Here is a 13,408-nt window from a genome sequence, read left to right on the forward strand (position 1 = left end):
TCTCTCTGAATGCGTCTTAGTTCTAGACGTATATGCTCTTCTTCGCTCCGCTGCTGGATCTGCAGTCGGTCGCGTTCAGCAGCGGCGTTCAGGCTGATGAGGAAGGCCTGCTGTAGGGTCCTCTCTGCCTCGCTGGGAGAAGGCGGTTGTATAGGGGAGCCTTCCCTCGGGGTACTCCTTGCGGAGCCTTGGAGCTCTATCTCCACGGTGCTCTCCCCGTCTTCTTCCGTGCCGAGTTCTCTCTCGGTGGCGTTGTATTCCTCCCGGGACTCATCGGGGACTACTTCTTCAGTACTGGCGGGGTGTGAAGTCATGTCTGGTTCCCACTGGTCCCCACCGTGAACTTGGTCAGTTACATTAGAGCCCGTAGGGGCCTCTATGGTCGGGGTAGTCTGGGCGTTGGGGTTAGACATACTTTTACTTTCTAGTTTTACCGCGTTTACTGTTAGTAGAAGACTAGGTTGTTGACTGACAGCGTAAGCCTCTAAGTACTGAGGGAGCCGTCGTTCGCGCTGCGGGCGTTGGTTAGGAGGATCGTTTCGTGGAGTGTTCATCATAGGCCATTTCAATATTAATAACACTATATTAATATTACACTAATTACCCTCCGGCTCGAAGGACCAATTGTAACTGAGGGGTACAATTCCCTGACTGTATTACTAGATATGATACTTACTACCACTACCTTTGTACTTAATATTCGGCCACCCAGTACACGGCATAAATATATTATGATGAACACTGTCACGTAGATGAAACGGATCCAACACAAATGTACGAATTAGAAATAGGTCTTTATTTCTACACAGCGATGGTGTGTAGAGCAAGCACTTAATCAAATCAATCACATTTATGAATGGAAATTAGTATGCACTTTTATGGCAAGAGTATTCGTCGGTATATCAATAGAGAATGTCCAATCTCTGAAGGCGCAGGTGGTACATATACGACCTGGAATAGTTTAAGGAATAACAGCAATGATACTTTAATGATTATATACTGGACACACTAGGGGGGGTTAATCCGGTCGCTTGTAAGCCGACAGGAGTAGGAGGGGGGGGGGGGTAGAATCCGGCTGCCTCATCCGGCCAAGGGTATCCCAGGTGAACCCACTGTAGTGCCGTTCAATGCGCCGGCGATCCTTGGACCACAGATGAAAGCAGGTGGACTCTTTGTGGGCCGGCGTTCTCCGGTCCACGGAGGAGAGACGTGAAGCGACCTCGTCTTGCAGAGCGTCTCCTCACCTTGCGTCCTCTCCAGGGGGGGGGGGGTTCCAACACACGGCAGTGTCAGGGGTCTTTATCCATGGAATAATCAAAGTATACAAAGCATAATCCGTGCCTGGGAAGGCGGGCTGTCGTCGGTAGAATAATCCGGTATACAGGTCCACTCGCTCGTCGGCTCTGGGGCTCCTCGGGTGCAGCTTCACGTGGGGTCAACCACCCTGGATAAGCGGCCAGTTCTCTGCCCGAAACGATGGGGTACTGACTACGGTAGTATTCTCACCGCACGAAGCACTATATATTAACAGACTATTATTAGCTTAATAGACTACGTCCAACTCGACGATATAGTGCCAAATATGACTATTCAAATATTAATATACACGATGTCTCAATACCGATGGTAGGCGAACTTGGCCTTACTCCCACACGTGGCGTTGCGGGGAGGCTTTACGTCTGTGACTCTATTGGAGGGTAAGAAACTGGACTGAAAAGGAAGTCCTACTTTAGTAGCGCAGTATATATACGCACTATGAACAAATAGTCCCATTAGTGGTGCGGTAGCCAGATTCCTACGCGGAACTAGGACTTGTTCGTACATGTGGAGCGGTACGTTTGAACTGGGTCTGAGGGGTATGGCAGCCTGGCACCAAGGTCTCGACCAATAGTAGAATGGAGACTATTATGGGATGTTCAGTAGGCTAGAATGGATATTCAATGCATATTGTACAAGGAATATACAAGGGATATCAGGGAATATTAGAGAATATACAAATACAATTAAATATATATATATAAATAAATATATATATTCGGTTTAATCTGGCCCTTCACAACAGTGAGACTATAAGCGGCACATTCTATGAACTAGAGTTACAGAAAATTGTAGAGTCAAAGAACAAGTATATGATAGAGAACTGTCTGGGGGATAGGAAAATAGATGGTAAAATATTCACTCTGGTGAAATGGAGAGGTTGGCCGGCGAAATTTAACTCTTATATCTTAAAGAGTACTCTCACAGCTGTATGAACAATGTCCTTATATAATCCTAACTTTGAAGGAGGAATTCATAATTCATCATATTATCATAATGGAAGGGTTTTACGTCACGCTCCCTTCCAACGCATGCATGAGAGTTTTCCCCAAGAATAAGTGCTCCAGTTTCAATATTAATCTAGCTAAAGCCCTACATTTAAAAGGAGAATGGCTAGTGGGTCTGGCAGAAATAACCTATCCACATACCTGGTACAATATACCTGTCGAATCAGCCTATTTTGAGTATATACATCTAAAACAACCTAACATGGCGGTAGAAAGATTGCACATAGGTTCAGGACGGTATTATAGAAACCCTAAACAATTAATAAAACGAATCACCGATAGTCTACGCTTGACGGGTGATAAAAAGGCAGGGCTTTTTTTTAACGAAATTAGCAATACCTGTGAGTTTACGGGTTATGGTTTGTATGAGGTCAGGTTCCCATCAGAGTTATGTTATGTTCTAGGGTTAAGCTACAACCAATGGTATGATTTAGCTAATACAGTTGCACCCCACCCTGCTGATCTAGGTTCGGGTGTATATAATCTGTTTATATATTCTAACCTCTCAGACCATCAACTCATAGGCGATGCGTTCGTCCCTCTATTATCCACGGTGCAGATCAGAGGGTCGTATGGAGACATAGTGAACATACGTTATGATAAGGTGCATTATTCGATGGTCTCAAAAACCGATATAAATACTATTCAAATAGAAATCAAGACAGATAGTTAATTTTACGTATGGGAATGTGATCGTAAAATTACATTTTAAACCATTGAACGTAAGCGTATAATAAAAGAAGTAAAGACATTATGGAGGCCCATGGCCAACCCAACCGGTTCGTTAATTATTATATAAATCAGGTGGGACACGGGTTAGCAGGATTTGCCGGTGCTCCTGTACAGTATGGCCGTGGGGTGGGTTCTATTTTCTCAAGATTATTCAAGTTTGTAATGCCTTTTTTTAAAACTGGTATTAACATAGCTAAGCCACATATGAAGACCGCGGCTAAAAATATCGGAAAAGATGTTTTACATGACGTGATCCAGAAGGTCACCACTAGGATGGGTGAACAAAGCGGTTCAGGGTATGGTGTGAGGTCATCGAGAGGAAGGATACCGCCTGGATGCAGATCGACAGCTAGGAAGAATAAGGGTTCTTATAAAAAGAAAAAAGGTAGAGCTAGGGCCGTTAGTCAGAGGAGACGTCCGACGAAGAAACGTGTCCGTGTAAAGGATATATTCTAACTGAAGAATGATTCACCATCGGTCCCAAGAATGCTCAAGATCCGAGCTGGATATCTTCGCAGCCCCTTATACACAGTTATCGATCGAGCGAAGCGATTATATTGAAATATCACCCATAACAGCTCTAACTAGGGATTCGCCTATAGAATTTCCACCAGGTGAAGGAGAAAGATACTAGGATCTCAATAATACGTTATTATATTTAAAGGCCAAGATCACCAATACTGATGGTAGTAATCTGGCCGTTGATGTTAACGTCTCTCTAATCAACTACCCTCTAAATACAATTTTCAGTCAAGTTGATGTCACCGTGCAGGATCGTTTAATCAGTCAGTCTAGCTCTACACATCTTTATCAAGCTATGATTGAGACATTATTAAATTACTCCCCGGATAGTCTGAATAGTCAGTTTACTGCTGGTTTATTCGCTAAAGATACTGCCGGAGCTATGGAGGATATACGTTTAACAGGCGTTGGGGGAAATAAGGGGTTAAAAATCAGGGGTCACGAATGTGCTTTATCCCGAGAGTTTCATCTCCTGGGTGGAATCCATTCAGATATATTTTCTAGCGATCGTCTATTGTTAAATAAAGTTGATTTAAAAATAAAGCTCACTAGGGCTAAAGACGATTTCTGTATGTCAGCGGCCGATGGGGGCTACATTCTACATATTATTAGTGCTACATTATTCGTCAAGAAGGTTGTAATATTGCCGTCTGTACAGTTAGGTCACGCATCAGCGTTACAGAAGGGGAATGCACTATATCCATTATCACGTATTAATGTAAAAACTTTCTCGATTCCTATTCATTCGAGAGTGTCAACCCACGAGAATATTTTCCTGGGGTTACTGCCAAAGTACGTAATACTAGCTTTAGTAGAGCACGAGGCCTATAACGGTGTACCTACTAGAAATCCTTTTAATTTTCAGCATTTTAACTTAGAATATGCAGCCTTAAGTCAAGACGGTAGACAGATCCCTTCAAAAGCGTATCAGCCTCAGTTTGCACAGGGGAACGCTGTTAGGGAGTTCTACAGTTTATTCACAGCCACAGGCCGACATCTGAAGGATTCTGCTCTGATTTTTGATCGAAGTGACTTTCTAGCCGGATATGGCTTGTATTATTTTAATCTGGACCCTGACGAGGATGGGTTAGCATCCTCACCCGCAGCTACAGGGAATCTACATCTGGAGATGAGATTCCAACAGCCTTTTGCACATCACTGCAACTCTAATCGTATATGCTTGTTTTGACTAAATTCTTGAAATCAATGACCGGCGACAAGTGCTGGTAGACTATTATTAGAAAATGAATAATGTAGAATTACAAACGTTATGTTCATCCTTGCTGGGGTCTCTAATTTACAGAATACACTGATTAGACCTTTCTATTTTATTGTTAATACAGATCCTAGCAATAAGCCCGGTGTGCATTGGCTCGCTGTGAGTCTTGATAACGAACGAGAAGGTGTCTTTTTTTATTCCTTCGGGCTTAGTCCGAATTCTAAAGCATATCCTTCACACATCAGAGAATTTCTAGAACAAAATGTTACAGATTCCTATTATTATTCAACTCGTAGCGTGCAGAATGAACTCTCAGCCTATTGTGTACATCATTGTGTATATTTTCTATGTCAAAGAGCAAGAGGATACAGTCTGAACGATATCATATTTAAACATTATACAGGGGACACTTTGAGAAATGACCTCCTAGTCAGTAAATTTGTCTTAAAATATAAGAAATGTATATTAAAATGCAGAGGTATCCATAGACAAGCGTGTTGTAGTTTAAGAATGTTAAATGAGGGGCTGACGGCCTCTCTGGGCGGGTGATGTTTTTTGCGATGCGGGCGCCAGGTGTGTCAGTTGTGGGGGGTCAACTGCACAGCTTACGAAGGTCGGCTCCAGGCTAGAATCCTTTTCGCTGCCCCTTAGCGCCGTGGAGGGGGTTCTAGTCTGATGCCCCACGATAACATTAGCTCCTCCTCAGTGAAGTCGTAGCTTTGTTTTCCTGGGACCGTGATTCCGAATCTGCGGTTCAATTCCCCGGGTCTCTGGACAAACGGATACCCTCTGTCGCCGTGCTGGCCCCGCTTTTCAAGATGAAAAACACCCGGCGCGAGGGAGGTGAGCTTGGTGTTTCGTTATGAGAATATCCCCAAGCTCAGGTCGGCTGCAGCCCACGTACAACGAGGGGCTTGCTGCCAATACCGCTGTGTCTGGTAAACACCGTTCTGAAGAGGGGCGTGTGTTGCCTTTTTCCCTTTTTTCTTCGGACAAGAAGAGGAAAAGGCAGCGGCTGTCTGAAGTGTTGGCCTGTATTGCTTTTTCTCACGTTGTACAGCTTTCAGTAGTAGCCGCTTAGCTTGCTTCTGCGTTAGCTAGTGGCTAGCGATAGCCGGTATGAGCTAACTGTTAGCCAGTTAGCTGTTTAGCTACGACGTTAGCTGGTGGCTGCACTCGGCTGGAAACGTTAGCGTGATGCTATCAGTTAGCCTAGAGTTAGCTGTTTAGCTTGTGCTACAACCATTGGCACTAGCCGTGAGAATAGCGGGCCCTGACACTTTGACTACGACGTCATCTCTGGCAGAAGATGTTGTCAGGCCTGCGCCATGACCGGATGCAGGAGGGGGGCGTCACGCAGGAGCGAGGCTCTGGCCATTGCCTCTTCTGGCCTTGCCAGCGAGAGGCCTTCGTCAACGTGGTGGACCAACCTGTGTTACGGCCTTTCGTCCTGCGTTCGTTGGTGCAGGTAAGGTGTCCATTGGACATTACCCCACTCTTCCTTCCTCCCCCTCCCGAATGTTTTTGGTTAATAACGATGTCTTTGTTTAACAAAACATATGCAGTGATGGGCAAGCTACTTGGAAAATGTAGCAAGCTACACTACAAGTTACTCTCGATTAAATATAGCTCAACTACAATGGAAGCTATCCCCAGAGAAATGTAGCAAGCTACACTACAAGAACATGGCAAAAATAGCTAGCTACATCGGCACTACTTTTCTTTTTCTTTTTTTTTGACTTCGTGATCAAGTTTCCACCAAACAAATAGGCAGGGAAAAAAAATCTCAGTTTGATTGTTTATTATAAAACTGAAACAAGCCCTCGGTCTGGCTTTTTGTGTCATCCTTTTAACATGAACTTGTATTATGTACAAAATCCAGGAAGGCAAGTTTAGCTGGGTGCAGCCTCTACAAAAGAAAGGAAAGAGACCATTTGGTTTTATCAGTTTTTATAGTATAGTTTGTTGATTACTTTTGATGCAGTAATGGTCTTTTTCTTTTCTATTCTATCTTTATGTATTATTTATCCCTAAACTCTGCATCTTCTGAAACCTGCCCACTTTATCAACCAAAAACACACTTCTTCAATATCTGAATTGTAACTGTTTTACTTCATTTTACTAGTATTATGCTACCATGTATATACTACTACCAACTATGCTAATATGTCTATACTACTACAGTATGTACTCAGAGTATAACACTCAAGCTTGACACTGACAAACAATACTACTTATCCTTGGCTGCTAGATATGTACCACTCCTGCTGACTTGTTGTACACAATTTGTAAGTTGCTTTGAATGAAAGTGTCAGCTAAATGACCAAATGTATTTAAATATGTAACTCACAAAACATTCCATGGCCCCAAAATCATGTGGGGACCCCCCCTGGGGGTCCTGTCCCACAGGTTGAGAACCACTGCTTTTCCCTCTTTTTTCTTTTCTCCACCCCCATAATATTGTTCATTTTCTGCCTACAGTGAAACATCATCATGATAGCAGCTATCTGTTAGTTAAAGCTGTTGACAAAAAGTGTACTGACTTGTGTGCTGTTTGGGAACAGTTGATTTTCATCAGCTCACCTGAATGTGTTCTCAAGTTAGTGCTGGACGTGTTGAGAGCAGCATATGTTTTAGCCGTTTTTTCAGTCAAACTCATAAATGTGTCCCAGATAGGGCCATGGAGAGGCATTGTTGTTATTGACATCATCATCTTCATCAATGCCATCGAACCCCTCTGCCATTTCGCGCGGACTGGTTCATGTAATCCGTTAAATTGCATTCATTCAGTACGTCTGCTCTGTGTTTTGATTTTCACTTCCTGCTTTGCGGCTGGAGTCCCGCCCTATCCTGCCTCTGATTGGCCTACACGTAATGTTTTGGCCTACCATACCCAATCGTGAGTTGTCATACTCATATCTAAACCAACCAACCAATCATAGTGGGTTTTTTACGGGGAGTTTTTTTTTCTCCTCGCAAATCTTCTAGTCTAGACTGTTTCTCCCGAAAGTAGCGTGTAACGTTTCTCGTCGCTACGTCACTACTTCGTTCTATAAATAGCTCTGTTACAGAGACCGCTACCCTGGTTAAAAAGTAGCGACGCTACCAGCACGCTACTGAGAATTGTAGTTAAGCTATGTAGCGTCGCTACTTGTAGCTAGCTACTGCCCATCACTGAACATATGTTACTTCACTACATTTGGAGATACGACGTGTGGTGTGAAAATTGTCTTGGTCGCTTTGTATAGCTTAGGTTAGCGTTGGCCAAGGCTTATGTCTTCTCTCTACCTAAGAACAGCGTTGTTTTTTACGTGAGTAAAAATTAACTGGGTTTTTTCCCTGGTTCCACTCCTGGTTCTCCCCGGCCATGGGATACGTCACTGGGCGCGTTTTCCTATTGGCCAGGAGACATCCGTGAGGTTACAGGCTCTGTGTTGCAGACCGCTGTCTTTGTCAAAGTTGGATGATGCGATGCATTCGAAAACTGTTCGTTTTCTGCTCTGCTCTCTATTACAGTGTGTATTGGGCCGTTGGTCACTTGGCCCAATTATTATTGCATATATCTTTTTCAATTGTACTCACGTAGAGGTCTCTCTGGGGGAACTTCTGTCTTCCCCTCTTATGTGAGGAGCAGAATTGATGGGGTTGCACTCAGATGCGTGTCTGTGTCTTATTGACCGGCTTCCTGTTGCTCTTCCCAGACAGCATGGAGGGAACGTTGTCTGGTGTTTCTTATTAGAATTCACCATTGATGTGTTTCGGGTTCTTGACGTGCATATAGCGCTGGCCCTGGGTGCTTCCAATGTGGAACCACGTTATGGGCCGGCGCGCCTTGGTTGCCCAATTCATAGAAACAGCATTTTTTATGCGGGCGACTAGGAAGGAGATTTTTTATCTCTACCGAGCGCCAGTGCACTAGGTTAGACTCGATGACTCACGTGCATCTCCGGGGGGAGATGACGGAGTAGATCATTACATTGGCAGAGGGGTCTCACGCCCATTAGGTGGGCCACCAGGAGCAGCGCATTCACGCTCTGTCCATCTTGGTGGCACCCTCTGTGATGTTTTTAGATCGACACGCGTACCTACCCCCCTCTTAGGACTGGGGATGGCGGCGTGACTAGGACGCGGGATTGATGTTGTGGATGTGTGTGTCATATGTATGCCACTGCCCATAACAGTGACGTGCTTGGTCCATACTGTGTTGTACCTTGCACTGTGTTAGGGGGCCTGGTCCTTCTCCATTTGTTTCACTCCTCCCTCCCCCTGCTGGGCAGGGATGGGAGGGGGCTGTCGAGGTGGTTGCTGTCAACCCCTCTAGGCATCCCTGTGTAGGTCCCGGTCCGCCAGGCCCAGGTCCGGACTCGTTCTCGTCGACCTGTTGGCCTGGGTTAACCCTTTGAAAACTGAAACACTTGTACTGCTTGTATAGCCTGTGTATACGCGCAGTTATGTTCTAAGTTTTCTTGGTGGGTTAAGGGAACAACCGCCTCCTGTTAAACTAAACATAGGGAGGTGGTTGGTTCTCCGGTGTGTTGGTAGCAGAGTCGACTCTCGGGTTGAGGCCGGGCTTGACCCCGTCTGCCCGAGAGTGTGCCCCCGCATCTTTCATGACGTCTGCCAATTGTGTCTGCCTCTCCTTTGAACCTCGACCCCGCTGGAGGGGTCGGGTTTGTTGAGGTCATGACATGGTGCACAGCATACCGAACACCCCTTCCGCCGGGTACTGTTCTTACAGTAGACCCCTTAGGCGCCTGTCTAGTCCGCAGTGCTCCAGGCACAGGTCGAGTTCTGGCCTGTTGCCTGGATTGAGGGATAAACCCCCTTTTGGGGTTGTCTCCCCGGCGCGCCGTCTGGCCCCACAGTATTGTGGGGGGGTAGCCTCTTGGGGCTTACGGCCTTGCCAACCTGGACATGCCCGATCTCGTCAGATCTCGGAAACTAAGCAGGTTCGGCCCTGGTTAGTTCTTGGATGGGGGACCCCCTGGGAATACCAGGTGCAGTAAGCTAGAGTGCTTCAGAGCGGCGTGCCAAAGGGGGTAAGGGCCTACTCTTGATTTAGGCCCTGTCCGATACGCTGACGATGTGGGGGGTGGTGTCATCAGTGACTGTCTGGTGGGGTCCCGATGCTACGGCATCGTTGACCTCACCGGGCCCCCTTTTTCGGGGGGTCCTGGCCCTCAGGTTGTTCCTAGGGCTGGGTCCTCCTCCTCGCTCCGCTGCTACAGCCTTGCCACAGGGTTGGGTTCTTGACCTTCGACCCCGTGATGTTGGGGACTGTGACGGGGGTGTTTTGCTTCCCGTCCGTTCCCTAGTGGCATGTGGGATGCGCGCCTGAGTGGTCGCGGGTCCTTCTGTGTGAAGGTAAGTCCCACGGTCTGCTCAGCCTCTTCGCACAGTCGGATCCGATTCCCTCCCGTCCTCCTCTAGGGGGGTCCTGGGGGCTCGGGTCCTCCCCGGTTCTGATGGTTGTGGGGGGCCTCAGCAGGTACATTTGTCGAGCTTCCGCTCTGCTCAGCTCCTGTGTTCCAACAGAGCAGAGCGTAAGCTATATGATAATATAACGTAAGGTTATTCTATAACCCTAGTTATATGAGTATAGCGAGCGATCTGCTCTGACTCACTGAGAACCCTGGAAGGAGCTGATGGTGTGGCCATGACCCCGCTTATGTAGAGGAGCGGATGTGGGTGTGACCAGGCGGATGGGTGTGTGCATGTGGAGAAAATTATTCAATATTAGACTGGATAATGTGATAGTTCCAACAGAGCAGAGCGCTCGCTATACTCATATAACTAGGGTTATAGAATAGCCTTATGTTATTTGTTTCGCGTGATTTAAAAAACGCTGTATTAAAAGAACCAATATAAGGATCCACGCAAGCTTTCTACTGTGGGTACATCTTTGCATCCCGCAACTATTCCCAAATCACTTCTATTACCGAAAATGCTTAGAAAAGGAAAGCCGACGGTTGTTATTTCGTATATAATACACTCCACGTGACCCCAGAACCTCAATGTAAATAAACCATAATCACCCTACAAAAACAGTACTGTATTTGTAAATCTGGTATGTCATAAATGTATAGATGTAGCAGTACTGTCTATCTGTATGTCATGTATGTCATATATGTTATGATGCATTGAAAATGGGGGACCCTGATGTAAACAAGACGAAAGTCTTTCTCTGGTCTGCATCCCCTTAACAATTGTGTGTATTGAGCTGTACTGTATTGTACCCATTCTGCAATCTGATAATTAAAGTTTTCAATCAATCAATCAATCAATCAATCTCTGTCTTTCTTTTTCTCCCTCTCTCTCTCTGTCTTTCTCTCATTCTCTCTTTCTTTTCATGTTGACATACACAATCACCTGGCGTTTGCCACACACAGGCTACAGCAGTTATGCGATGAGAAACCACCCCTGGTGATTCCTGTGTGTCAGCAATTCCTTCCCCAATAAAACATTTGTTTCCTCAAATTGAAACATACCATTCTCTGAACAGGCTCACTCAGTTTGACAGGCATGGCTTGAGCCCATAGTAGTCCTATACTTCTTTGTTTCCCCCTTTCTCCAATCTCCATTGAGACTGGTATTGTAACTCCAGGACTCCCGGCTTTAATCCATATGTTTCAAAACCGGCCTGTTAAGTCTATAATTCATATCTATACGAACCAGTTTAATATGATATTTCTTAATATTTATCTGTTCTTACTGTGGCTCCTGTTCCTTCACAGTATTCTCCCAGTATGAGAGCCACCTACCTCTATATGACAGAGGAACAGAGGAGACACTTTGGGAGCGACTTCCAGGTGTAGATCGCCATCTCCTCCTCCTCCTCCCCCCTCTCTTCCTCCCTCCCTCCCTCCATCTTCTCTCCTCGGCTCATCTCTTCAAGAGGGACTCCCCCGAGCAAGTGTGACCACACGCACGCACGCACGGACGCACGCACGCACGCACGCACGCACGCATGCACGCACGCACGCACGCACGCACGCACGCACGCACGCACGCACGCACGCACGCACGCACGCACGCACACACACACACACACACACACACACACACACACACACACACACACACACACACACACACACACACACACACACACACACACACACACACACACACACACACACACACACACACACACACACACACACACACACACACACACACACACACACACACACACACACACACACACACACACACACACACACACACACACACAGAGGCATAGTCTAGCAACGTTCGAGACAGGGGAGGGGAGAATTGAAGGGAGAAATTGGCGAGGCGAAATTGGGATGGGAGAAAATAGAAAAATAAGGAGAAAAGGTGGATTTAAATTTTTTTTTTTAAAGGTGCTTAAAAAGTCCTTGAAATTCAAATCAACCATTCTCATTGAAAGTTTTGTTCATCCATGATCAAATTAACAGATTGCAGAATGGGTACAATACAGTACAGCTCAATACACATAATTGTTAAGGGGATGTAGACCAGAGAAAGACTTTCGTCTTATTTACATCAGGGTCCCCCATTTTCAATTCATAATGAATTGTAAGTAAGGGTGCAACTAGCACCGTTGCAATGGCAATTGGAGATCGTCTTAAACCTTGGTGATGTGCATGAAATAATATGGCTTCAGGATACAGCAGTCTTCACAGTCAAAAGTGATTTATTATTATATTCTGCAGAATACAGGTGACAAGTCACGGAGGCAGAGCATGCAAAATGCTCTGTCCGGAGTTGGACCATGAACAAACATTTTAATGCAGTTTGGAGGAAAAGGGGCAAAGGATGACATGACAGTGTATTATCCAATCAGATACATGATAGTGTTATTATCCAATCAGATACATGCACGTTAAAGGAGTTTCATCTTGTTCAAGCAGTGGGGTGATGTTTACACGAGGGGGGAGACAGGGGGGGTACAAGTGGGCCAGTTCATCTTGAGGACATGATGACATAAAGGTAGGGGTGGACAGGCGTAATAGTGGTGTGATATTGAGGAGGGGTAGACGAGGGTACAGAAATGGCTTGACGGAGCATGATGACACAAAGGTGGGGGTAGACAGAAGTGTACAGGAGTGGGGCCCAGTGGGCGGCTAAGTGGCGCAGTGGGCAAGGCGCTCGCCACTAATGCAGGAGATGCTGGGTTCGAGCCCAGCTCCCGGCATTGCTACCAGCTTGGCTGGTCGTTCATACTAACGCAATTGGCAGTGTTAGGGGTGGGAAGCTGGTGGGTGGGGATCGGACGTTGTGGACAGCGACTCCTACAGGTCGGTTGGTTCGCCTGCGCAGCAGAATCAGGAAGCACGCAGACCCCCGCCGCTGAGAGAGCGCTGTGCAGGTGAAAAGATGCGACAGCTGCCTCCTCGTGTACCGGAGGGGACACGTGATGCAAGGCTTGGTCCACATTGCAGCCGACCTGTCGGAGGCATGGCCTAACAGCGCTCGAGACAGGGGGGGGGGGGGGGGTAGAATTGGACTATACAAAATTGGGATGGGAGAAAAATAGAAAATGGGAGAAAAAGTAGAAAAACAAAAAAGGAGTGGGGGCCAGTCAGCTAGTGCAAACAGTGGCTGTTTGCAGAAGCGAACCTTTGTA

The sequence above is a fragment of the Notolepis coatsorum genome, assembly GCF_963971535.1.
Source record: "Notolepis coatsorum genome assembly, chromosome: 9".
Classification (NCBI taxonomy): domain Eukaryota; kingdom Metazoa; phylum Chordata; class Actinopteri; order Aulopiformes; family Paralepididae; genus Notolepis; species Notolepis coatsorum.